This window comes from Arachis ipaensis, chromosome B05 (assembly GCF_000816755.2).
Source record: "Arachis ipaensis cultivar K30076 chromosome B05, Araip1.1, whole genome shotgun sequence".
NCBI lineage: Eukaryota > Viridiplantae > Streptophyta > Magnoliopsida > Fabales > Fabaceae > Arachis > Arachis ipaensis.
Genome location: NC_029789.2, coordinates 71161237 through 71188811, shown reverse-complemented (window position 1 = coordinate 71188811; position 27575 = coordinate 71161237).

Sequence of the window (27575 nt, the reverse complement as noted above, 5' to 3'; positions counted from 1 at the left end):
GTTAAATGAATTTCCAAAGACAGAAAAATCATCCATGAATACTTCCAAAAATTTTTCAACCATATCTGAGAAAATGGAAAGCATACACCTCTGAAATGTGGCTGGGGCGTTGCACAGCCCAAAGGGCATCCTCCTGTATGCGAAAACTCCAAATGGACATGTGAAGGCAGTTTTCTCTTGATCTTTAGGGTCCACTACGATTTGATTGTAACCAGAATACCCATCTAAGAAACAATAATAGGCATGGCCAGCTAATCTTTCCAGCATCTGATCAATAAATGGGAGAGGGAAATGGTCTTTCCTTGTGGCATCATTCAATCTTCTATAGTCTATGCACATCCTCCACCCAGTCACTGTCCTAGTAGGGATCAACTCATTCTTCTCATTGGTGATGACCGTCATTCCTCCCTTTTTTGGTACAACTTGAACCGGGCTTACCCATGAGCTATCAGAGATTGGGAAGATTATTCCAGCATTCCACAACTTCATGACTTCCTTTTGAACTACCTCCTTCATGGCTGGGTTGAGCCTTCTTTGGGGTTGGACCACAGGCTTTGATTCTTCTTCCAGCAAAATTTTATGCATACAAATGGCTGGGCTAATACGTTTGATATCGTCAATTGTCCACCCCAAGGCTGCTTTGTGAGCTTTCAACACTTCAATCAGCTTTGTTTCTTCTTCTATATTCAAGGAGGAGTTAATGATTACTGGTAGGGTCTCTTCTTCTCCCAGGAACACATATTTGAGGTGAGGGGGAAGAGGTTTCAATTCCTGTTTTGGCTTCTCTTTTTCCTTGTCTTCACTAGAGATTTCTACCACCTCTTCTTCCTGTTGCTCATGACAAGTGGCTTCTAACATTTCCTCCACTAGACTTTCTATCATGTCCACCTTCATGTAATTTTCTTGTTCAGGAAGGTGTTGCATTGATTTGAAGACATTGATGACCATTTGCTCATTATGTACTCTAAAAATCATATCTCCCTTCTCTACATCAATAACGGCTCTGGCTGTGGCTAAAAATGGCCTTCCCAAGATGATTGAGTTGTTTCCTTCTTCCTCTGTATCTAGAATCACGAAGTCTGCTGGGAAGATAAACTCTCCAACCTTCACTAACAGGTTTTCCACAATGCCATTGGGTATCTTGATTGATCTGTCAGCCATCACTAAAGACATTCTTGTCACTTTCCTTTGGCTTCTTGGTTGTTTCTTTATTTTTCACTAGGATTTTCCCACTCCTCAGTTGTATTGCCTTGCACTCCTCTTTTGGATTAGGAATAGTGTCACTTAGTAGTGAGCTTGATGGCCTTTCGATGGCAATCTGCTTGGAGAGTTGTCCAATTTTTCTTTCCATATTTTTCATAGAGGCTTCCTGGTTCCTCAATTTCATCTCTTGATTTTTCATCATCTTTTCCATTAGGAGCTCCAAGTTGTTAATCCTTTGAGATTCTTGTGAGATTGGTTGATTGTGGGGTGTTAAGGGTTGAAGGTAAGTGTTTTGATTTGAGGTTTGATTATTGGATGGATAATGGTTGGAGTTGGGGTAGTTGTTTTGGGGTTTTCTGTAAGGGTTTTGGTTAGTTTGCTGCTGGTTGTGGTTTTGGTTGTTTCTTGAAGTGTTTTGATTTGAGTTTCTCTGCCATGGTTGTTGATTCTGGTTGTGATTGTCTCCCCACCTAAGGTTTGGGTGGTTCTTCCAAGAAGGGTTGTAAGTATCACCATAGACTTCATTTGGCCCAGAATTTTGGTTGTGCATGTACTGGACTTGTTCTTGCTGCTGCTCCTCTTGAGTTTCTTCATTTTGCCCCCATGTGGATGATGGTTGGCTTGTGTTAACTGCTGCAACTTGGAGGCTATCAATCCTCTTGGCCATTTGCTCAAATTGTTGTTGAATTTGCTGCGGCATCATTTTGTTTTGAGCCAAGATTGAGTCTACTCCTTCCAAATCCATCACTCCTTTCCTTTGTGATGGTTGGCGTTGCCTTTGGTGAGCAAAGAAATATTGATTGTTGGCCACCATATCAATGAGATTTTGGGCTTCCTCTGCCATTTTCATTAATTGTAAAGAGCCTCCTGTTGAATAATCCAAAGCCTCTTGAGATTTCAGTGTCAAGCCTTCATAGAAGTTCTGCAATCTATCCCACTCACTAAACATTCCTGGTGGACACTTCCTGATTAGAGCTTTGTATCATTCCCATGCCTCATACAAAGGTTCAGCATCCATTTGTGTGAATGTTTTCACTTCAGTCTTCAATCTAATAACTCTTTGAGGTGGGTAAAACTTGGCAAGGAACTTGGTTACTAGATCATCCCAATTGTTGATGCTGTCTCTTGGGAAGGATTCCAACCATTGAGTGGCTTTGTCTCTGAGAGAAAATGGAAATAGCAGTAGCTTGTAGCTGTCAGGGTGCACACCATTGGTTTTGACAGTGTCACAAATCCTCAAGAAGGTGGACAAGTGTTGGTTAGGGTCTTCAAGTGGTCCTCCTCCATAAGAACAATTGTTTTGAACCAAGGTAATGAGTTGTAGCTTTAGTTCAAAGTTATTTGCATTAACATTTGGGGTAAGAATGCTACTCCCACAATGTCTAGGATCTGCACATGTGTAGGAAGCCAAAACTCTTCTCTGTGGTGGATCATTGTTGTTATTGGCTGCTCCTTCAGCTCCATTTGGTGGGTTTGTTAAGTGTTCCTCCATATCTTGGAATTCTTCTTCTGAATCCTCTTCTTCTCCAATAATGTTTTTCCCTCTTTCAGCTCTTCTTAATCTTCTGAGGGTTCTTTCGTCTTGTTCACAAAATGTGGGTATAACTCTCCTTGTACCTGACAAACAACCAAAACATAGGAATCACAACACCATAAAGCAATAACACTTCAATCCATGGCTGAAGTGAAATGTTAATTGGCTTAAGCAAAAATTCAAACAGTTAGTGTGTTAGTCAAAATAAAAGAAACAGAAAATAAAAAGTGCTTGATCTAGATCTCCACTTCACTTAATCATTGTCAATCTAATCAATCTCCGGCAACGGCGCAAAAAACTTGATGGTGTGGAAAACGATCCAACACAAAACTCATCGGCAAGTGGACCGGGTCGCATCAAGTAATAATAACTCACATGAGTGAGGTCGATCCCACAGGGATTGAAGGATTGAGCAATTTTAGTTTAGTGGTTGATTTAGTCAAGCGAATCAAGTATTGGTTGAGTGGTTTGTTTTTGACAGAAACTAAATTGCTTGAAATGTAAAGGGAGAGGGGTAAATTGCAGGAAATTAAAGAGCAAAGAAAGTAAATAAGCTGAATCTTAGAGAACAAGTAATGTAAATTGCAGAAACTTAAATTACAAGAAATGTAAATGGCTGAATCTTAAAGTGCAAGAAATGTAAATGACTTGAATTTTAAAAGGAATTGGGAGTTGGAATTGCAGAATTTAAACAAGAGGAATTAAATTGCAGCAAAACAGAAAAGTAGAAAGTGAATTGCAGTAAAATAGATCTAAACAGAAAAGTAAAAGTGCTTGAGAAATTAAAAGAAAGGGTGCTTAATTTACAGCAAAATAAAAGATGGTTGAAGATCTCAGGGGTGGAAGAGACTAGATAACAAGTCTAGATCTCAAATCCTTCCTTGATCCAACAAGATTAATTGCAAGAGAAATGAAGAAAAGTAAATCGTAGAATTAAAGTGCAGACAGTAGAAGAAGATGCAGTAAACAGAATTGGAATTCAATTATGCAGTAAAATTAAACAAGAGATCTCAAGGTGAGATTGAAACAGAAGTTCTTCAATTCTCCACCCAAGATCAAAAGCAAGAAAATTAGAGAGTGCTCAAGCAAGAACCAAGAAGAAGAGAGATCAATTCTCCTTCTCAATTCTCTAAGATCTAAATTCAAAATAAAAGCTCAAAATGAAAATTCCAAGTAAAATCTCAAAGTGTGAAAAAGTTTAAAGGTTCAAAAGTTCAAAAAAAAGTCCTAATTACATTAAACTAGCTTCTATTTATACACTTTCTATTCTTGGATTTTGGAATTTGGATGGGCTTTTGATTTGGTGAAGAAATGAATTAAATTGAATTTTTAGTGAATTTTTGGCCCATGGTGCACCTCCCAGGGAAGAGTTCGGCTCTTGGCAAGAGCTTTGGCCAAGAGCTTTGGTTCCCCTTCCTTCCAATGTGTTGCGCACGGTCCCTTGTGACAAGAGAACAAAGCTCTTTGCAAGAGCTTGAAAGCTCTTGGCAAGAGCTTTACTTGTCCTTGAGGTCCTTGGTTCAAATCTTGGGTGGAGCACTTGTGGAGCTAATTTTCTTGGCACAAGAGAAGCCCCCAAAGTCTTGCTTCTTTGAGGTCCCTGGTTCAAGCCTTGGTGAAGGAAAACAAGCTAATTTTCCTTGGCAAATAAGTGGCGCACAAGGCCTTGCTTCCTTGAGGGACTTGGTTTGAACCTTGGTGAGTGAAAACAAGCCAATTTTGGCTTGTTTTCCTTGTGAAGTAGCGGTGGCCCCTCTACTCTTGGTCATGGGTTCAAGTCTTGGTGAGTGCATTAGTGAGCTTTTCTTCCTTGATTTTCTTCATGGCATGCACGAAAAAGCTCTTTGGCAAGAGCTTCAAAGCTCTTTATCAAGAGCTTGGCTCTTGATTCCTTCTTCATATGTTCTTGATAAAGCTCTTTGGCAAGAGCTTCAAAGCTCTTTGCCAAGAGCTTGGCTCTTGATTCTTTGAAGGAAAGCTCTCCACAAGAGCTTCAAAGCTCTTTGCCAAGAGCTTGGCTCTTGATTCTTGAATGCACTTATGCTTTTCCTTCCTTAAGCCACGCTTCCTTTTCTTGTGCCACGCTTTTCTTTCTTTGCTTAGATCATGCTCCTTAGGCTACGTTTTTCTTATTTTTTTCTTTTCTTCACCTACAAGTAATCAAAACCAATCAAAGTATCACCAAATTCACAAGGTTTATAAATCAATAAAATTCAATTAAATTTAGCTTAAACCTCATGATTTAGCATCAATTAAATGGTGGTTGTTTGATTCAAAGAAAGCATGCATTTCCATTCCAAATTACTTACTTAGAATGCAAGAAAGTGCATAAAACCAAATAAAAACAAAGAAAAAGGCTAGTAAAACTAGGCTAAGATGACTTGTCATCAGAAACCTCCCACACTTAAACAATGCAAGGTCGACTTCCTTATGCTCTTCTTTGGGTATTTCCACCTCTTGACAACCTCTTTCATGTTCTTCTTGCTTGTTGACTTCTTCCAATTCCTCCTTATCATCAATCAAGTCAAATTTAGGAGGTTGTGTGAAATCTACTTCCATATCAACTCCACCTTTGATGGAAGAGTCTTCAATGAGATCACCAACATCATTTGGTGTTGAGTTGTCTTCAATAGCGTCAATTTCACGCCCCATGGGAGAGGGTTCAATTATTGATAAGAAATCATTGATGATTGAATCCATCTCTCGATCAACCTTCTCATATTCTTCAATCTTTATATGCTTCGGAGGTTGTTGAGACTTCCATGGTGGTTCCACATCTCCTAGATCTTCAACCACTTCTTCCTTTTCTTCAATGACCCTAGGCGTCTCCAATTGCTCCAATACAAAGCTCAACTCTTCCTTCTTTGGATTTTCCAATCTCTCTTTCATGCTTTGCTCATCTTTTGATTTCTCACATGTGGCCATGGAAGCACCTTGAGTGTTCAAGCATTGGTAGGCTAAAGTATGCACTACCTTAGTCAAATTAGTCACAAACTCTAGGGTGTTCCTTTGCATATCCACTTGGCCTTGAAGTAGCAAGGTAAGAGAATCATCTATTAGGGCTTGGGGTGGATAGGAAGGGTCATCATTTTGGAGAAAGGGTTTATAGTGGAGAGGCGGTTCTTCTTGGTAATAGTATGGAGATGATATGTATTGAGGTGGTTCTTGGTGGTAATCACGATAGGATTGTGGTGGTTCTAAAGGTTCTTGCTCATAACGGTCACAAGGAAATGGCATGGTTGATTAGTCATATGATCGATGTGGGTCACAAGAAGGTGCTTGGTAAAAATGGGCTTGTGAGCATGGTTGATAGTCATGTTGAGGATAAGGTTCATAAGCATATGGTGGTGGTACTTGATCATCACAAAAAGAGTCACCATAGCCATTGAATTGGCATGCACTAGGATGTGAATTATACCTATAAGTATCCGGAAGTTGTTGCCAATAGGAGTGATCAATTCCTTGAGGCTCCTCCCATCTTGAAGTGTTCCATCCTTGGTACATGTTGTCATTAAAGTCTACATTTCCTACAACATAGTGAGAACCAAACTCATAGCCAAAGTGAGAATTCATAGTGGAAAAACAGAATAAAACTAACAAAATATATTAAACAAGCAAGAGACAAACCTATTCACACTATTCACATATATACAATAACCAATAACATAACACCATTGCAAATTCCCGGCAACAGCGCCATTTTGATGAACGAATTTTTGACGGTTTAGAATTTCACTAATGAAGTCTTGTTGTAATGTATAGTTTCTAAACCAACAATAATCCTTTCGTACAAAAATTTTGTTTGTCACAAGTACAAACCCCTAATAATACTAATGACCGAAGTATTCAAACCTTGGGTCGTCTCTCAAAGGAATTGCAGGGTAGTGTTCTTGTTATTGGTAATGAGTTGTATATTTTGTTTGTCACAAGTACAAACCCCTAATAATCCTAATGACCGAAGTATTCAAACCTTGGGTCGTCTCTCAAAGGAATTGCAGGGTAGTGTTCTTGTTATTGGTTGTGAGTTGTATATTTTGGGGTTTTGGATGAGACACAAGAATAGTAAATGACAGTGAAAATGAAATGATAAAACGGTCTTGGCATAGTTTGGTGGTCAAGGATCTCTATCCTTATCACTAAACACAACATGATAATTGCAAGGATCAATCCCACTAAGTCATCCCCTAACTAATAGTAAAGGAAAGTCAAGTGAGCTATACTAATCCAAATCCATAAGTCCTAGCTCTCCACTAATTGCATTAGTGAGAATTAGAGTTAATGGCTATCAACTATCAATCACTTGGACATTAGTAACTCAAGAGTTCCTAAGTAACCTTCCCAAGCCAAGAACATAAAATTCTACTCTAAAATCTAACCAAGCATTTCATCAAACACTTGGAAGGCACAAAAGGGAAACATAGTAAATTGACAACAAGAATGAATTCTAACAACAATTAGATGCAAAGAATTAACAACAACAATCAAAGAAAACACAATTGACATGAATTACCTCAAATTGCATTAAAAGCGAATAAAGGACCAAAAGTAGGTCCAAAACAAAGTATAGAAACAAAATAGAAGAAATTACAACAAGAGAATGAAAGAACAAGTTATAGAAACATAGAATTGAAAGGTAGAAGAAGATGAAAGCAAAGATTAAAACTTAGATCTAAGAGGAGAGATTAACCTAAACCTAATCCTAATTCTAGAGAGAAGAGAGAGCTTCTCTTTCTAGAAAACTAAACTAAAACTAGATCTCCAGTGTAATGTGTGTCCAATGGTGTGAAGTGATTCCTTCCCCTTCAATCCTTGGTTCCTTTTGTCTTTTCCCGCCAAAAACTCAGCTCCAAATGGGGCTAGAAACCCTCCAAAATCGTCAGGCATGAGTTAGAGTAAAAGAATCACGTGCAGCCTTCGGCGTATACGCGTACAGTGCGCGTACGCGTCCATGGAGCATTTCGCAATCCACGCGTAGGCGCATAGTGCGTGCGCGCGTCCATGGGCATGTTCCAAATCTTCAGCTTTTCATGATTTATCCACTTTGTATGCTTTCCTTTCACTCCTTTGATCATTTCCTAGCCCTTTTCAATCTGAAATCACTAACAAACACATCAAGGCATCTAGTAGAATCAAAGGAAGATAAAAATAATCAAATTAAAGGTCTAAAAAGCATGTTTTCACATCTAAGAACAAATAAGGAGACAATCACAAAAGCATGCTATTTCATTGAATAAATATGAGGAAAAGTTATCAAAATACTCTAAATTCAACACAAGATAAACCCTAAAAATGGGGTTTATCAAGAATACCAAAGAACAAATTCGAAAATTTCAAGGAAAGTAAAGAACACACAAAGGACACCAAACTTAAGAACTGACACTAGACTCAAACAAAAGACAAAGAAAAGATGAATTTTGAAAAAGTTTTTGAAAAAGAAAACACAAGACACGAAACAAGATAGTAAAAAGTACCTAATCTAAGCAACAAGATAGTCCGGTAGTTTGTCAAACTCAAACAATCCCTGGCAACGGTTGCAAAAACTTGGTGCACAAAATTGACTCCACAATATTCGCACAGATAGACCGGCAAGTGTACCGGGACGTCCAAGTAATACCTCAGGTGAGTGAGGGTAAATCCCATGGAGATTGATGGTTTGAACAAGCAATGGGTATCTTGTAGATCTTAGTCAGGCGGATAGAAAATATAGTTGGTGTGGAAAAATGCATAAAAATAGAATAAATAAATTGTTACTGGATTGGTGTGAAATTAATGATAAGAGAACGGTTGAGGCTTCAGAGATGCTTCCTACTTTAACTTCTAATGATTTATTCCATGGCAGGCTGTAAGTGATTAATGCCAGGTCAGTGGTCATTAATCTCCTCTGCTTTAGATCAAACGCCAGGGCAGTGGTCATCTAATCTGAACGGGGGTGAAGCCCTAGCAGTCCATTTTCTTGGTGATCCTACTCAAAATACCACAGATAAGGTCGGATCTTCCGGATTAGAGAATACTGCTTCACGATTCTAGCTTATACCATAAAGGCCCTAATCGCCCTGTACCTCGGCTAAACTGAAGTCTCCAGTCCCCCAACAAAGTCGTGGATTAGCCATCTAAGAGATGTATAATCAAGCTTGTGGTTCAGTACTATCCCGTCAAGGACTTACAAGAACCCATGTAGAAAAGGGATAACGGTCATGTTACACTCCCAATTCATTAGGATGAAAAACGAAGATCCATCTTAGAAAAGAATCAAGCATTGATTGAAATAGAATAGTGATATTATTAATCCATGAGAATCAGCAGAGCTCCTAACCTTAACCTAGGAGGTTAGTGACTCATAACTTACAGAAAGTAGTGAAAGGTTTGAATGGGCAAAGATCTCTGACAAGGTTGATATTTTTTCTATATATTATAGTCTAGCAACTAAGGATTATAGAAATAGGATAAACTAGGTTGATAGTATAAAAATCCACTTCAGGAGCCTACTTGGTGAGTGTTTGCGCTGAGCTAAGGGTGACTCCATGAGCTAATACCCTTGTTGGGTGTTGAATGCCAGTTTTGGACTCCTTTTTGGGCGTTGGACGCCACCTTCTCCCCTTTTGGGCGTCCAACGCCAGGAAGAGGGTGAAGTGCTGGCATTGAAGCCAGTTTTAGACCTTTATTTCTTTAGCAAAGTATAAATTATTATATATCGTTGGAAAGCACTGGATATTAGCTTTGCAATGCCATTGAGAGCGTGCCATTTGGACTTCTGTAGCGCCAAAAATTACCTAAAATCATCATAAAACACAACAACTCAAAGTAGAATCCAAAAATGTGAATTTTGCACTAAAACCTATGAAAATATAATAAAACTTAAACAAAACATAACAAAAACTATATGAAAATGATGCCAAAAAGCGTATAAAATATCCGCTCTTCAGCGTTGAACGCCCATCCTTTCCTATTGTCTGGCATTCAATGCCAGTAAAGGGCTTCCTCAGGGTACTCTATTTTTAGTTCTAAAGGTTGCTGTCTTTGTTCTAGGAGGTACACATGATCATAAATATTAGAAAGCAAAATAACTATGAAAAACACTTGAAATTGAAAGAAAACTAAATCAACCTAGAATAATTATAAAAACAGAAAACCAAAATATACTATTATTTTTTGGGTTGCCTCCCAACATGCGCTTCTTTACTATCATTTAGTTGGACTTTACTGTGCTCATGTCAGAAACAGGGTGGATTTTTCTTGCTCAACTTCACCACCCAAGTAATGTTTCATGCTCTGGCTATTAACAGTAAATCTTTTATCAGAGTGGTTACTCTGGAGTTCTATATGACCATAAGGTGATACATTAGTGATCAGGAAAGGTCCTATCTAACGTGACGTAAGTTTCCCAAGAAAGAGCTTCGGTCTAGAATTGAAGAGTAGAACTTTCTATCCAAGTTTAAAGACTCTGGAAGATACCTTTCTATCATGCCACTTCCTGGCCCTTTCCTTATAAATCTTTGCATTTTTAAATGCAGCAAGTCGGAATTCTTCAACTCATTTAGCTGGAGCAACCATTTCTCTCTTGCTGCCTTTGCATCATGGTTTAGGAGTTTGTTGCCCAGTAGGCCTTGTGTTCCAGCTCCACTGACAGGTGGCATGCCTTCCCACACACTAATTGATATGGTGACGTTCCTATAGGGGTCTTGAAATCTATTCTGTATGCCCAGAGAGCATCATCAAGCTTTCTGGCCTAATTATTTCTAGAGGTACTCACTGTCATTTCCAGGATTCTCTTCAGTTCTCTATTTGAGACTTCAACTTGCCCATTTGTCTGTGGGAGATATGGGGTTTCCACCTTATGGCCAACTCCATAACGGTGCAAAATAGAGTTAAGCTGTTTATTGTAGAAGTGAGTGCCTCCATCACTAATCAGTGTCCGAAGGGCACCAAACCTACTAAAGATGTTCTTCTGGAGGAACTTCATCACTACTCTAGAGTCATTTGTCGGTGATGCGACTGCCTCAACCCATTTAGACACATAATCCACTGCCACGAGGATATAGGTGTTTGAGTATGAAGGTGGGAAAGATCCCGTGAAATCTATACCCCATACATCAAATAGCTCAATTTCTAGGATTTCTTGTTGAGGCATGTTGTGACCATGAGGGAGATTTCCAGCCCTTTGGAAACTGTCACAGTGACGAACAAACTCTCGGGAATCCTTAGACAGTGTGGGCTAGTAAAAACCACTTTGGAGAACCTTTGTGGTTGTTCTCTCACTGATAACGAAAAAATTAATATGAAAAACTACCGACAAGTGCACCGGGTCGTATCAAGTAATAAAACTCACAAGAGTGAGGTCGATCCCACAAGGATTAAATGATTAAGCAATCAGTAGTTAATTGATTATTCTAGTTAGACAGGCATAATTGGATGATGAGCAAATAGGAAATGTAAATGACTTGAAAGTAAAAGAAAGCAATAAAGTGTAAGAAAGTAAATGGCATAAATATAAAGTACAAGAAGTAAAGTGCTGGAAGGGTAAAGTGCAGGAAATTAAATACAAGAACTAAGAATAAAATGAACTTTGGGATCAAGAGATATTGCATTCTCCGGATCAATAATTCTCATCTCTTCTTCAATCATGCAACTCATTTACCTCTTGGCAATCATGAGTGATTGAATCCCAATCCCTTGGTAATTCAATCTCCCCAATCATGATCAATAGCCAATTCCTTGGTCTAAATGCTCTTGAAAAGAGATGAAGCTTGGTCCCTGATTATACCACACATTCTCATAGATCCAAGTAGTGGGTGGATTTAGCGTCACAATATCCAATCCCAAAATCCAGATCTACTCAATTGTGAGAAAGGATTTCAAGCATGATTCTACGATTCTTCTCCCAAGGTTCACATAGAATCTATGTGTATTCAATCTCTTTTCCAAGATGATTGAATACTTGAATGAAGAACGAAATGCTTTCTAATAAATCAAGAAAGATGAAGAGAAGAAGAAGAATCAAAACAAATCAATCCATCAAAGTACAATAGAGCTCTCTCTCCCAATGGAAAGAGTTAGTAATTCATAACTAAATTATTTACCAAGGTGGGTATGAAAGAAAGTGGAGGAGAAGAGAAGTGTGGAAGAGAAGAGGAGAGTCCGAAGACTCCCTCCTGAATGACTGTGTCAATGTGTGTGTTTTGGTCCTATTAATAGCTATCCTAAATTATAAACTCAAATGAAATTGAAAGCAAATTACATTCAAATGAAAATTAACTATTCTAGATACTTTTTGTGGCCTTGATTGGTTGGCAATTGTTGCTTGAATCAGAGTTGGAGTGGGCTTGGTTGAAGGTTGCAGGCAGCCGGGAGAAGTTGGCTTGCCACGCCCACTGGAAATTGCTCCCTGGAATTGTGATCCATGTTACAGCACTAAAAGGATGGAGTTGTTTGGGCCCAAAATAGAATTTCAACTATAGAGTATTATATATTGCTCGAAAGCCCTGAATGTGAACTTTCTAACGTTGCTGCTAAAATCTCCTCAATTGGACATCTATAGCTCAAGCTATGCTCATTTGAAGTTGAAGAGGTCAGTTTTTCAAAATGCCCCGGCGTGCTATGCCCACTGGCACGCCCATAGACATGCCCAACTTGTAACGCTAAAAGAATGGTCTTTTTCAAATTAGATTTAATGCCCACTATGAAGTGTTTTATATCGTTGGAAAGTTCTGAATGTCACCTTTCCAACGCCACTCGAAGCGCACCTTTTGGATTTCTATATCTCAAGTTATGTTCCTTTGAAGAGGAAGAGGTCAGGCTGGCATCTCTTTAGGGACATGTTGTGCTCCTTGTGTTATATATGGGTGGAAAGCTCTGGATGTCTACGTTTGAATGAAACTAGAATCACGACATTTGGAGGTTTGTAGCTCAAGTTATGTTTATTTGAATGTGTGGAGGTCAGGCTGGCGTGTGACCCAACGTGCCATGCCTTCGTACACGCCCATAGTGCACTCCAGGATCAAATTTTACTCTCTGAAAAGTTGGCCAGGCATGCCATGCCCAGGCACGCCCGTAGACACGCCCATATTAAAGTCTTTGGCGTGCCACGCCTAGGAACGCCAACAGGCCTATAGGTGTTTAAAAGCTGTTCTGCATGCCCAGAGAGCATCATCAAGCTTTCTGGCCCAATCCTTTCTAGAGGTGCTCACTGTCCTTTCCCAGGATTCTCTTCAGTTCTCAATTTGAGACTTCATAACGGTGAACTACATAACGGTGCAGAATAGAGTCAAGATGTTTATTACAGAAGTGAGTGCCTCCATAATTGATCAGTTTTCGAGGGACACCAAACCTACTGAAGATGTTCTTCTGGAGGAACTTCATCACTACTCTAGTGTCATTTGTGGGTGATGCGACTGCCTCAACCCATTTTGAAACATAATCCATTGCCACAAGGATATAGGTGTTTGAATATGAAGGTAGGAAAGGTCCCATGAAATCTATACCCTATACATCAAATAGCTCAATCTCTAGGATTCCTTGCTGAGGAATGTCGTGATCATGAGGGAGATTGCTAGCCCTTTAAAAACTGTCAGAGTGACGGACAAACTCCCAGGAATCCTTAAAGAGTGTGGGTCAGTAGAAACCACTTTGGAGAACCTTTGTGGCTGTTCGCTCACCTCCAAAGTATTCTCCATAGTCTGAGTCATGGCAATGCCATAGAATTTTCTGTGCCTCTTCTTCAGACACACAGCAGCGGATTATACCATCCGAGCATCTATTAAAGAGATATGGTTCATCCCACAAGTAGTATCTTGCATCATAAATGAGTTTTCGAGCTTGCTATCTACTGTATTCTTTGGGGATGAACCTTATAGCCTTGTAATTCACAATGTCTGCAAACCAAGGTGTTGTTCGAATGGCAAAGAGTTGCTCATATGGAAAGATTTCAGATACCTCAGTAGAGGGAGGAGATGTCCCTGTTACTGGTTCAATCCAAGACAAGTGGTCAGCAACTTGATTTTCTGACCCTTTTTTGTCTCTGATTTCTATATAAAATTCTTCCAGGAGTAGTACTGATGAGCAGATATTTTATATGCTTTTTGGTATCATTTTCATATAGTTTTTAGTATGTTTTGTTTAAATTTTATTAATTTTTCATAGGTTTTATTGTAAAATTCATATTTTTGTATTCTACTATGAGTTTGTGTGTTTTTATGCAATTTCAGGTATTTTCTGGTTGAAATTGAGGAGCTGGAGCAAAAGTCTGATTTAGAGGTGAGAAAGCACTGCTGATGCTGTCTAGATCTAACCTCCTTGCACTCGAAAGTGCTTTTTTGGAGCTATAGAAGTCCAAATGGAGTGTTCTTAACGGCTTTGGAAAGGTAACATCCAGCGCTTTCTAGAAATATATAATAGTTCATACTTTGCTTTAGAATCAAAGGCCCAAAACTGGCATTCAACGCCAGCCTCCTGCCCTATTCTGGCGTCCAGCGCCCAAAGGAGATGAGACCAGCATCCAACGCCCATAAAGGACCCCGTAGCCAGTGTTCAACACCCTAGAGGCCTTCTATCACGTGGATCTCAATCAAGCTCAGCCCAAACACTCACCTAGTGGGCCTAAAGGTAGATTTTAGTACTAAAAGACTGTTTTACCCTTTCTGTGTAATCCTTAGTCATTAGCCTAGTATTTATTTGAGAATTTTTACATTCTAAACAAGTTTAGTTCAGCCTATTTTCGAATTACACATTCTATTTTCTATCAGTATGAATTTCTAAACCTCCTAGGTTGAAGGGAGGAGCTCTGCTGAGATTTATGGATTAATAAAGTACTATTGTTCTTTCTCAATTCGTGTTTGATTCTCTATTCTAAGATGTATCTTCATTCTTCATTCTAAGACCGCGTGCCTGACAACCACCTGTGTTCTTCTTGGGCTCGTGTGAATATGTAATTGGAAAGTATTGAACCACTAGCTTGATTATACATCTCTTAGACAGCTAATCCACGACTTCGTTGGGGACTTCTCGAGACACCAGTTCAGCCGAGGTATAGGGAGATTAGAGTCTTTGTGGTAGAGGCTAGAACCATAGGCGCAACATTCTCTAATCTGGAAGATTCGACCTTGTCTGTGGTGTTTTGAGTAGGATCACTAAAGGGAATGAACTGTAGGAGCTTCACCCTAAATCAGAATGGATCCACACTAACCCTGGGGTTCAGATCTGGAGGAGCATTGGTGACCTCTCAACTGGCGTTGATCACATACAGCCTACCATAGAAGAAATAATTCACAGTTAAAGAAGTCAGTAAGACCAGAGTTAATCCAGAAGGACAAAGCATCTCTAAGCCTTAACCATCTTCTTATCGTTGGTTATAACCAAACATTGTAATTCCATCTTACTTTTCTCTTTATGCGTTCAAACAAATCCAACAACTCTTCTACCTGCCTGAGTAAGATCTACAAGATAACCAAAGCTTGCTTCAAACCACACTCCTCGTGGGATCGACTCTGACTCACTCAGGTATTAATCGGACGACCCAGTGCACTTGCTGGTTCAGTTGTACGAAGTGTGGCAATTTGTGCACCAAGTACCCATCATATTAGTCGTGGCTTGTGATGAGCGGATAATTTATACCCTTTTTGGCATTGTTTTTACATAGTTTTTAGTATGTTTTAGTTACTTTTTATTATATTTTTATTAGTTTTATGAAAAAATCACATTTCTAGACTTTACTATGAGTTTATGTGTTTTTCTATAATTTCAGGTATTTTCTGGCTGAAATTGAGGGACCTGAGCAAAAAACTTATTCAGAGGCTGAAAAAGAACTGCAGATGGTGTTGGATTCTGACCCTCCTGCACTCGAAGTAGATTTTCTAGAGCTATCGAAGCCCAATTGACACGCTCTCAATTGCGTTGGAAAGTAGACATCTTGGTCTTTCCAGAAATGTTTAATAATCCATACTTTGCCTGAGATTTGATGGCCCAAACTGGCATTCAAACGCCCACCAGAGACCCTTTTCTGGAGTAAAACGACAGAACTGGCACCAGAACTAGAGTTAAATGCCTAAACTGGCACCCGAGCTGGCGTTTAACTCCAAGAATGGCCTATGCACGTGAAAGCTTCAATGCTCAGCCCAAGCACACACCAAGTGGGCCCCGGAAGTGGATTTCTCCACTATCTGCACTTAGTTATTCATTTTCTGTAATCCCTAGTAATTAGTTTAGTATAAATAGCACTTTTTACGTTTTGTATTAGAGGATTATGATATTACCATCCTTAGACTTGGAGGCTGGCCACACGGCCATGCCTAGACCATTTTCTCCTATGTATTTTCTACGGTGGAGTTTCTACACCTCATAGATTAAGGTGTGGAGCTCTGCTGTTCTTCATGAATTAATGCAAGTAATATTGTTTCTCTTTCAATTCACGCTTACTTCTTCTCCAATATATACTCTCATACTTAATTCAGTTAAGTCATAATGAAGGGGTGACCCGTGACAATCACCCAATATTTTCGTTACTCGCTTGGCAAAGATCCGCATGCTTGACAACCACAAGTGGTCTACATGATGTTCAAAGTAGTTATTGGACGACAGCTGGAGTATATTCTCTTGGGTCTCTGATCCGCGATTCGCATCGTCTCTCGGACAACAGAGAATCCGAATATGAAATTAGAACCTTCGTGGTATAGGCTAGAACCAATTGACAGCATTCCTGACATCCGAAAAGTCTAAACCTTGTCTGTGGTATTCCGTGTAGGATCTGGGAAGAGATGACTTTGACGAGCTTCAAACTTGCAAATGTTGGGCGCAGTGACAGTGTGCAAAAGGATAGAGAGATCCTATTTCGATGCTAGTGAGAACCGACAGATGATTAGCCGTGCGGTAGCTGTGCCTGGTATTTTTCTTCCGAGACTAGAAATCCGACAGTTGATTAGCCGTGCAGAGATCGTACCTGGTATTTTTCATTCGAGAGGATCATACAGCTTGCCATGGAAGGGAGCACGCTTGATTGGAAGAAGACAATAGGAAAGCAGAGGTTCAGAAGCAACAAAGCATATCCAAACGCTTATCTAAAATTCCCACCAATGAATTACGTAAGTATCTTTATTTTATTTTATGTTTTATTTATCTTTTAATTATCTAAACCTCATAACCAATTGAATCTGCCTGACTGAGATTTACAAGATGACCATAGCTTGCTTCAAGCTGACAATCTCCATGGGATCGACCCTTACTCACGTATGGTATTACTTGGACAACCCAGTGCACTTGCTGGTTAGTTGTGCGGAGTCGTGAAAAGTGTGAATCACAATTTCGTGCACCAAGTGTTTGTCGCCATTGCTAGGGATTGTTTGAGTTTGGACAACTGACGGTTCATCTTGTTGCTTAGATTAGGTAATTTTATTTTATGTTTAAGTTTTTTTTATTTTTTATTTTCGAAAAAAAATACAAAAAAATTATTTTAGTTTTCGAAAAATTCATAAAAATTTTTAAGAATGAATTCTAGAGTTTCATGAGATATGTTGAAGCCTGGCTGGCTGTTAAGCCATGTCTAATCTCTTGGACTAAAATTTCCACTTATCATTGTAGGAGCCTTTGGATTCCTATCTATTTGGCTGTTGTATGTAATGCTTTGCTAAAGCTTGGCTGGCCATTTGGCCATGTCTAATTCTTTTGGACCGAAGCTTTAGAGTAACATTGCACGAATCCTGGAATTCTTATTAAAAATTTTTAATTTCTTTATTTTCTTTTTTCCAAAATAATTTTGAAATATACAAAAAAAAAATTAATAAAATCATAAAACCAAAAATTTTGTGTTTCTTGTTTGAGTCTAGTGTCAAATTTTAAGTTTGGTGTCAATTGCATGTTTTAATTTTTCTTAAATTTTTTAAAATATATGCACTGTGTTCTTCTTTGATCTTCAAGTTGTTCTTGATGATTTTCTTTGTTTGATCCTTACATTTTCTTGTTTTGTGTTTTTTGTTATTTTTCATATGCATTTTCGAATTATTAGTGTCTAAACATTAAAAAATTTTAAGTTTAGTGTCTTGCATGTGTCTCTTTTCTTAAAAATTTTCAAAAATATGTTCTTAATGTTCATCATGATCTTCAAAGTGTTCTTGATGTTCATCTTGACATTCAAAGTGTTCTTGCATGCACTCTTTGTTTTGATCTTAAATTTTTATGTCTTATGTCATTTTGTTGTTTTTCTCTTTCTTCATTAATTCAAAAAAATAAAAAATAATATCTTTCCCTTATTTACTCATAAATTTCGAAATTTTGGGTTGACTTAGTAAAAAATTCTTAAAATTAGTTATTTTTTGTTAGTCAAGTCAATATTTCAACTTTAAAATTCTATCTTTTCAAATCTTTTTTTTTCTTTCATGTTTTTTCGAAAATTCTTCAAAATTAGTTTTCAAAATATTTTTCTTAATTTTATTTCACATTTTCGAAAACTTTTCAAACAATTAATGTTTTGATTCAAAAAATTTCAAGTTTGTTACTTGCCTGTTAAGAAAGGTTCAAAATCTTTTTCTAACTTCTTATCTTTTCAAAATTTATTTTCAATTCTTTTTCAATTAACTACTTGACTTTTTATTTGATTTTAAAAGTTTACTATTTCTTATCTTTTTCAAAACCACCTAACTACTTTTCTCTCTCTCTAATTTTTGAAATCCACTAACCACTTTTTCAAAATTCCTTTTAATTAACTTAATTGTTTTAAATTCTAATTTAATTTGATTTCTTTTAATAATTTACTCTCTCTCTCATCTCTTTCTATTTATTTTATTTATTCACTAACATCCCTCCTCTTAAAATTCGAACCCTATCCCTCGCTTTGTGTTCGAATTCTTCTTATTCCCTCTCTACCTCATTCTTCCATTCTTCTATTCTTATACTCACGTAAAGGAATCTCTATACTGTGACATAGAGGATTCCTCTTCTTTTCTGTTCTCTTTTTTTTTCATATGAGCAGGAACAAGGATAAGAACATTCTTGTTGAAACTGATCCTGAACCTGAAAGGACCCTGAAGAGGAAGCTAAGAGAAGCTAAAGCACAACACTCTGGAGAGGACCTTACAGAAATTTTCAAAAAAGAAGAAGACATGGCAGCCAAAAATAACAACAATGGTGCAGATGCAAGGAAGTTGCTTGGTGACTTTACTGCACCAACTTCTGACTTCTATGGAAGAAGCATCTCAATTCCTGCAATTGGAGCAAACAACTTTGAGCTTAAGCCTCACTTAGTTTCTCTAATGCAACAGAATTACAAGTTTCATGAACTTCCATTGGAAGATCCTCATCAATTCTTAGCTGAATTCTTGCAAATCTGTGACACTGTTAAGACCAATGGGGTTAATCCTGAGGTCTGCAGACTTATGTTTTTCCCCTTTGCTATAAGAGACAGAGCTAGGATATGGTTAGACTCACAACCTAAAGAAAGCCTGAACTCTTGGAAAAAGTTGGTCAATGCTTTCTTGGCCAAATTCTTTCCACCTCAAAAGTTGAGCAAGCTTAGAGTGGATGTCCAAACCTTCAGACAGAAGGAAGGTGAATCCCTCTATGAAGCTTGGGAAAGATACAAGCAATTGATCAAGGTGTCCTTCTGACATGCTTTTAGAATGGAGCATCTTATGTATATTCTACGATGGTCTGTCTGAATTATCCAAGATGTCATTAGACCACTCTGCTGGTGGATCTCTTCATTTGAAGAAAACGCCTACAGAAGCCCATGAACTCATTGAAATGGTTGCAAATAACCAGTTCATGTATACTTCTGAAAGAAATTCTGTGAATAATGGGATAACTCAGAAGAAAAGAGTTCTTGAGATTGATACTCTGAATGCCATATTGGCTGAGAATAAAATATTAACTCAGCAAGTCAATATGATTTCTCAGAATCTGACTGGATTGCAAGCTGCATCTGGCAGTGCTAAAGAAGCCTTCTTTGAAGGAGAAGCTTATGTCCATGAGAATCCTTCAATAGAAGAGGTGAATTAAATGGGAGAATCCTATGGAAACACCTATAATCATTCATGGAAAAATTATCCAAATTTCTCATGGATGGATCAACAGAAGCCTCAACAAGGTTTCAATAATAATAATGGTGGGAGAAATTGGTTTGGCAATAGCAAGCCATTCCCATCATCTTCTGAGCAACAGACAGAGAATTCTAAGCAGAGCCTCTCTGACATAGCAACTATAGTATCTGATCTATCTAAGACCACTCTCAGTTTCATGACTGAAATAAGGTCCTCCATGAGAAATTTGGAGGCACAAGTGGGTCAGCTGAGTAAAAGAGTTACTGAAATCCCTCCTAGTACTCTCCCAAGCAATACAGAAGAGAATCCAAAGAGAGAGTGCAAGGTCATAACTCTAGCCAAAGTAGCCAAACCTATAGAGGAGGAAGAAGCAGTGATTTCTAGTGAGAAAGACCTTGCTGGACGTCCACTGACAAATAAAGAGTTCCCTATTGAGGAACCAAAGGAATCTGAGGCTCATACAGAGACCATAGAGATTCCATTGAACTTACTGTTGCCATTCATGTGCTCTAATGAGTATTCTTCCTCTGAAGAGGATGAAGATATTGTTAAAGAGGAAGTTGCTCAGTATCTAGGAGCAATCATGAAGCTGAATGCCAAGTTATTTGGTAATGAGACTTATGAGGATGAACCTCCATTTCTCATCAATGAACTGAATGCCTTAGTTCAACTGAAATTACCTCAGAAGAAACTGGATCCCGGAAAATTCTTAATACCCTGTACCATAGGCACCATGAACTTTGAGAAGGCTCTGTGTGACCTGGGGTCAGGTATAAACCTCATGCCACTCTCTGTAATGGAGAAACTAGGGATCTTTGAGGTACAAGCTACAAGAATCTCATTAGAGATGGCAGACAAATCAATAAAACAGGCTTATGGACTTGTAGAGGATGTCTTAGTGAAGGTTGAAGGCCTGTACATCCCTGTTGACTTCATAATCCTAGACACTGGGAAGGATGAGGATGAATCCATTATCCTTGGAAGACCCTTCCTAGCCACAGCAAGAGCTGTGATTGATGTAGACACAGGAGAGTTAGTCCTTCAATTGAATGAGGACTACCTTGTGTTTAAGGCTCAAGGATCTTCTTCTGTAACCATGGAGAGAAAGCATGAAAAGCATCCCTCAATACAGAGTCAAACAGAGCCTCCACACTCAACTTCTAAGTTTCGTGTTGGGAGGCCACCATTAAGCTATGAGTCTCTGTGAAGCTCTCTAAGAGCTCACTGTCAAGCTATTGACATTAAAGAAGCGCTTATTGGGAGGCAACCCAATGTTATTTAATTATATTCATTATAGACATTTGTTTTCCATTGTCATGTTATGTTTTCTTTAGATAGATGATCATGAGAAGTCATAAAAATAGCTGCAGAATTAAAGCAGAATCAAAAGTAGCATCAAAAATAGCATACCCTGGAGGACAGGCCTTTCTGGCATTTAAATGCCAGTAAGGATAGTAGAATGGGTGTTTAACGCCCAGTCTGGCAGCATTCTGGGTGTTAAAAGCCAGAAAAGGGTGTCTGGTGTCTAGCTGGCATTAAACGCTAGCATTAGCAGACAAACTGGCATTTAACACCAAAAAAGGGTGTCTGGTGGGTGTTAAACACTAGAAATGGGCATCAGCCTGGCGTTCAACGCAAGAAAAGGTAGCAGAGTTGGCGTTAAATGCCAGAAATGGCACACAGAGGGCGTTTAAACGCCAGACAGGTGCAGGGAGCAGAATTCCTTGACACCTCAGGATTTGTGGACCCCGCAGGATCCCACCTACCCCAACTCACTCTCTCTCCTCTTCATACCTCTCCATAACACTCTTCCCCAAATACCCTTGACCAATCACATCAATACATCTTCCCCAAATACCATTCACCTATCAAGTCCTACCCTTTTCCCCATAATCTCGTCACCACTCACATCCATCCATCATAAACCCCACCTACCTCACCATTTAAAATCAAAACATTTCCCTCCCAAACCCAACCCCCTCTTACATGACTTCCCTCTCTCCCTTACCATATAAATACCCCTCCTTACCACCTTCCATTTCACACATCATAACCACTTAAACCCCCTTGGCCGAATTCATTACTCCCCTCTATCTCTTCTATTTCTTCTTCTTCTACTCCTTTCTTTCTTCTTTTGTTCGAGGATGAGCAAACCTTTTAAATTTGGTATGGGAAAAAGCTCTGCTTTTTTATTTTTCTATAACCATTAATGGCATCTAAGGCCAGAGAAACCTCTAGAAAGAGGAAAGAGAAGGCAATTGATCCCACTTCTGAGTTATGAGAGATGTAAAGATTCATCTCAAAAGTCCATCAAGACCACTTCTATGAAGTTGTGGCCAAGAAAAAGGTGATTCCCAAAGTCCCCTTTATGCTAAAAAAGGGTGAATATCCGGAGATCCGACATGAGTTTCGGAGAAGAGGTTGGGAATCTCTCACCAACCCCATCCAACAAGTCAAAATCTTAATGGTTCAAGAGTTCTATGCTAATGCATGGATCACTAAGAACCATGATCAAAGTGTGAACCCTAACCCAAAGAATTGGCTCACAATGGTTCGGGGGAATTACTTGGATTTCAGTTCAGAAAACGTGAGGTTGGCATTCAACTTGCCAATAGTGTAAGGAGATCCCCACCCTTTCACTAGAAGGGTCAAATTTGATCAAAGGTTGGACCAAATCCTCATGGACATCTGTGTGGAAGGAGCCCAATGGAAGAGAAATTCTAAAGGCAAGCTGGTTCAACTGAGAAGGCTTGACCTCAAACCCGTGGCTAGGGGATGGCTAGAGTTCATCCAACGCTCTATCATTCCTACTAGCAACCGGTCTGAAGTTACAATAGACCGGGCTATCATGATCCATAGTATCATGAATAGAGAGGAAGTACAAGTTCATGAGATCATACCTCTAGAACTCTACAAGGTGGCAGACAAGCCCTCCACTTTGGCAAGGTTAGTCTTGCCTCATCTCATCTGTAACCTATGCAATTTAGCTGGAATTGTCATAGAGGAAGACATACTCATTGAAGATGACAAAACCATCACTAAAAAGAGGATGGAGCAAACAAGAGAGCCACTCATGGACCTCAACAAGAGCATGAGGAAATTCCTCATCAAGAAATCCCTGAGATGCCTCAAGGGATGCATTTCCCTCCACATAACTATTGGGATTTGAGTTCTAACATGGAGCAACTAAGGATGGATCACCAAGAGCACTCCATTATCCTTCATGAAATCAGAGAGGACCAAAAGGCCTTGAGAGAGTAGCAACAAAGGCAAGAAAGAGACATAGAGGAGCTCAAGCATTCCATAGGATCTTCAAGAGGAAGAACTAGCCGCCGTCACTAAGGTGGACCCGTTCTTTAATTTCCTTGTTCTTATTTTTCTATTTTTCGGTTTTCGATGCTTTATGTTTTGTCTATGTTTTTGTCTTTATTACATGATCATTAGTATTTAGTGTCTATGCCTTAAGGCTATGAATTTCCTATGAATCCTTTACCTTTCTTAAATGAAAAATGTTTTCTGAAAAAGAGAAAGAAGTACATGAATTATGAATTCTATCTTGAAAATAGTTTAATTATTTTGATGTGGTGGCAATACTTTTTATTTTCTGAATGAAGGCTTGAAGTGTGCATATTTTTTATAGTGAAGTTTATGAATGTTAAAATTGTTGGCTCTTGAAAGAATAATGAAAAAAGAGAAATGTTGTTGATAATCTGAAAAATCATAAAATTGATTTTTGAAGCAAGAAAAAGCAGTGAAAAGCAAAAGCTTGCAAAAAAAATAGGCGAAAAATAAAGAAAAAAAGAAAGAAAAAGAAAAAGCAAGCAGAAAAAGCCAATAACCCTTTAAACCAAAAGGCAAGGGTAAAAAGGATCCAAGGCTTTGAGGCTTTGAGGAGCATTAGTGGATAGGAGGGCCTAAAGGAATAAAATCCTGGCCTAAGCGGCTAAACCAAGCTGTCCCTAACCATGTGCTTGTGGCGTGAAGGTGTCAAGTGAAAAGCTTGAGACTGAGCGGTTAAAGTCGTGGTCCAAAAAAAAAGAGTGTGCTTAAGAGCTCTGGGCACCTCTAACTGGGGACTCGAGCAAAGCTGAGTCACAATATGAAAAGGTTCACCCAGTTATGTGTCAGTGGCATTTATGTATCCGGTGGTAATACTGGAAAACAAAATGCTTAGGGTCACGGCCAAGACTCATAAAGTAGCTGTGTTCAAGAATCAACATACTGAACTAAGAGAATCAATAACACTAGCCCCGCTTATCTGATTGAAACTAATCTTCATTGATATTTTTGGTATTTATTGTATCTTATCTTCTTTTTATCCTATTTTGTTTTTAGTTGCTTGGGGACAAGCAACAAATTAAGTTTGGTGTTGTGATGAGCGGATAATTTATACCCTTTTTGGCATTGTTTTTACATAGTTTTTAGTATGTTTTAGTTACTTTTTATTATATTTTTATTAGTTTTTATGCAAAAATCACATTACTGGACTTTACTATGAGTTTATGTGTTTTTCTGTAATTTCAGGTATTTTCTGGCTGAAATTGAGGGACTTGAGCAAAAATCTGATCCAGAGGCTGAAAAAGGACTACAGATGCGGTTGGATTTTGACCCTCTTGCACTCAAAGTGCATTTTCTGGAGCTGCTGAGGCGCAATTGGTGTGCTCTTAATTGAGTTGGAAAGTAGACATCTTGGGCTTTCCAACAATGTTTAATAGTCCATACTTTGCCCGAGATTTGATGGCCCAAACTGGCGTTCAAACGCCCACCAAAGACCCTTTTCTGGAGTAAAACGCCAGAACTGGCACCAGAACTGGAGTTAAACGCCCAAACTGGCACCAAGCTAGTGTTTAACTCCAAGAATGGCCTATGCACGTGAAAGCTTCAATGATCAGCCCAAGCACACACCAAGTGGGCCCCGAAAGTGGATTTCTGCACTATCTGCACTTAGTTATTCCTTTTCTGTAATCCCTAGTAATTAGTTTAGTATAAATAGCACTTTTTACTATTGTATTAGAGGATTATGATATTATCATCCTTGGACTTGGACGCTGGCCACACGGCCATGCCTAGACTATTTTCTCTTATGTATTTTCTACGGTGGAGTTTCTACACCTCATATATTAAGGTGTGGAGCTCTGCTATTCTTCAGGAATTAATTCAAGTACTATTGTTTCTCTTTCAATTCATGCTTACTTCTTCTCCAAGATATACTTTCGTACTTAATTCAGTTAAGACAGAATGAAGGGGTGACCCGTGACAATCACCCAAAATCTTCGTTACTCGCTTAGCCAAGATCCGCGTGCCTGACAACCACAAGCGGTCTACACGATGTTCAACGTAGTCATTGGACGACAGCCGGAGTATATTCTCTTGGGTATCTGATTCACGATTCACATCGTCTCTCCTGAGAACAGAGCATCCGAATCTGAGATTAGAACCTTCGTGGTATAGGCTAGAACTAATTGGCAGCATTCCTGAGATTCGGAAAGTCTAAACATTGTCTGTGGTATTCCGAGTAGGATCTGGGAAAGGATGACTGTGACAAGCTTCAAACTTGCGAATGTTGGGCACAGTAACAGTTTGCAAAAGGATAGAGAGATCCTATTCCGACGCTAGTGAGAACCGACAGATGATTAGCCGTGCGGTAGTTGTGCCTGGTATTTTTCATCCGAGACGAGAAATCCGACAGTTGATTAGCCGTACAGAGATCGTACCTGGTATTTTTCATCCGAGAGGATCATACAGCTTTCCATATAAGGGAGCACGCTTGATTGGAAGAAGACAATAGGAAAGCAGAGGTTCAGAAGCAACAAAGCATCTCCAAACGCTTATCTGAAATTCCCACCAAATAATTACATAAGTATCTTTATTTTATTTTATGTTTTGTTTATCTTTTAATTATCTAAACCTCATAACCAATTGAATCCGCCTGACTGAGATTTACAAGATGACCATAGCTTGCTTCAAGCTGACAATCTCTGTGGGATCGACCCTTACTCACGTAAGGTATTACTTGGATGACCCAGTGCACTTGCTGGTTAGTTGCGCGGAGTTGTAAAAAGTGTGAATCGAAATTTTGTGCACCATGTTTTTAGTGCCGTTGCTGGGGATTGTTCGAGTTTGGACAACTGACGGTTCATCTTGTTGCTTAGATTAGGTAATTTTTTTTTATGTTTGATTTTTTTTTATTTTTTATTTTCGAAAAAAAATACAAAAAAAATTATTTTAGTTTTCAAAAAATTCATAAACATTTTTAAGAATGAATTCTAGAGTTTCATGAGATATGTTGAAGCCTGGCTGGCTGTTAAGGCATCTCTAATCTCTTGGACTGAGGTTTCCACTTATCATTGCAGAAGCCTTTCGATTCCTATCTATTTGGTTGTTGTATGTAATGCTCTGCTAAAGCTTGGCTGGCCATTTGGCCATGTCTAATTCTTTTGGACCGAAGCTTTAGACTAACATTGCATGAATCCTGGAATTCTTATTTAAAATTTTGAATTTCTTTATTTTCTTTTTTCCAAAATAATTTCGAAATATACAAAAAAAATTAATAAAATCATAAAACCACAAATTTTGTGTTTTTTGTTTGAGTCTAGTGTCAAATTTTAAGTTTGGTGTCAATTGCATGTTTCAATTTTTCTTAAATTTTTAAAAATATATGCATTGTGTTCTTCTTTGATCTTCAAGTTGTGCTTGATGATTTTCTTTATTTGATCTTTACATTTTCTTGTTTTTTGTTTTTTGTTGTTTTTCATATGCATTTTCGAATTATTAGTGTCTAAACATTAAAAATTTTTAAGTTTGGTGTCTTGCATGTGTCTCTTTTCTTAAAAATTTTCAAAAATATGTTCTTGATGTTCATCATGATCTTCAAAGTGTTCTTGATGTTCATCTTGACATTCAAAGTATTCTTGCATGCATTGTTTGTTTTGATCTTAAATTTTTATGTCTTGTGTCATTTTGTTGTTTTTCTCTTTCTTCATTAATTCAAAAAAATAAAAAATAATATCCTTCCCTTATTTACTCATAAATTTCGAAATTTTGGGTTGACTTAGTCAAAAATTTTTAAAATTAGTTATTTCTTGTTAGTCAAGTCAAAATTTCAATTTAAAAATTCTATCTTTTCAAATCTTTTTTTTTTTCAAATCTATTTTTTTTCCTTTCATGCTTTTTCGAAAATTCTTCAAAATTAGTTTTCAAAATATTTTTCTTAATTTTATTTCACATTTTCGAAAACTTTACTAACAATTAATGTTTTGATTCAAAAAATTTCAAGTTTGTTACTTGCCTGTTAAGAAAGGTTCAATCTTTAAATTCTAGAGTCATATCTTTTAGTTTCTAGTTAGTCAAGTCATCAACTTTAATTTTCAAAATCAAATCTTTTTAAATTTCTTTTTCAAATCTTTTCAAAGTAAATTTCAATCATATCCTTTTCAAAACATAATTTCAAAATCTTTTTCTAACTTCTTATCTTTTCAAAATTTATTTTCAATTCTTTTTCAATTAACTACTTGACTTTTTATTTGATTTTAAAAGTTTACTATTTCTTATCTTTTTCAAAACCACCTAACTACTTTTCTCTCTCTCTAATTTTCGAAAACCACTGACCACTTTTTCAAAAATTCCTTTTGATTAACTAATTGTTTTAAATTCTAATTTTATTTTATTTCTTTCAAAAATTTCGTATTCTAACTAATAATTAAAATAAAAACAAAAATATTTTTCTTTTATTTTAATTAATATTCGAATACTCTCTCTCTCTCTCTCATCTCTTTCTATTTATTTTATTTATTCACTAACATCCCTCTTCTAAAAATTCG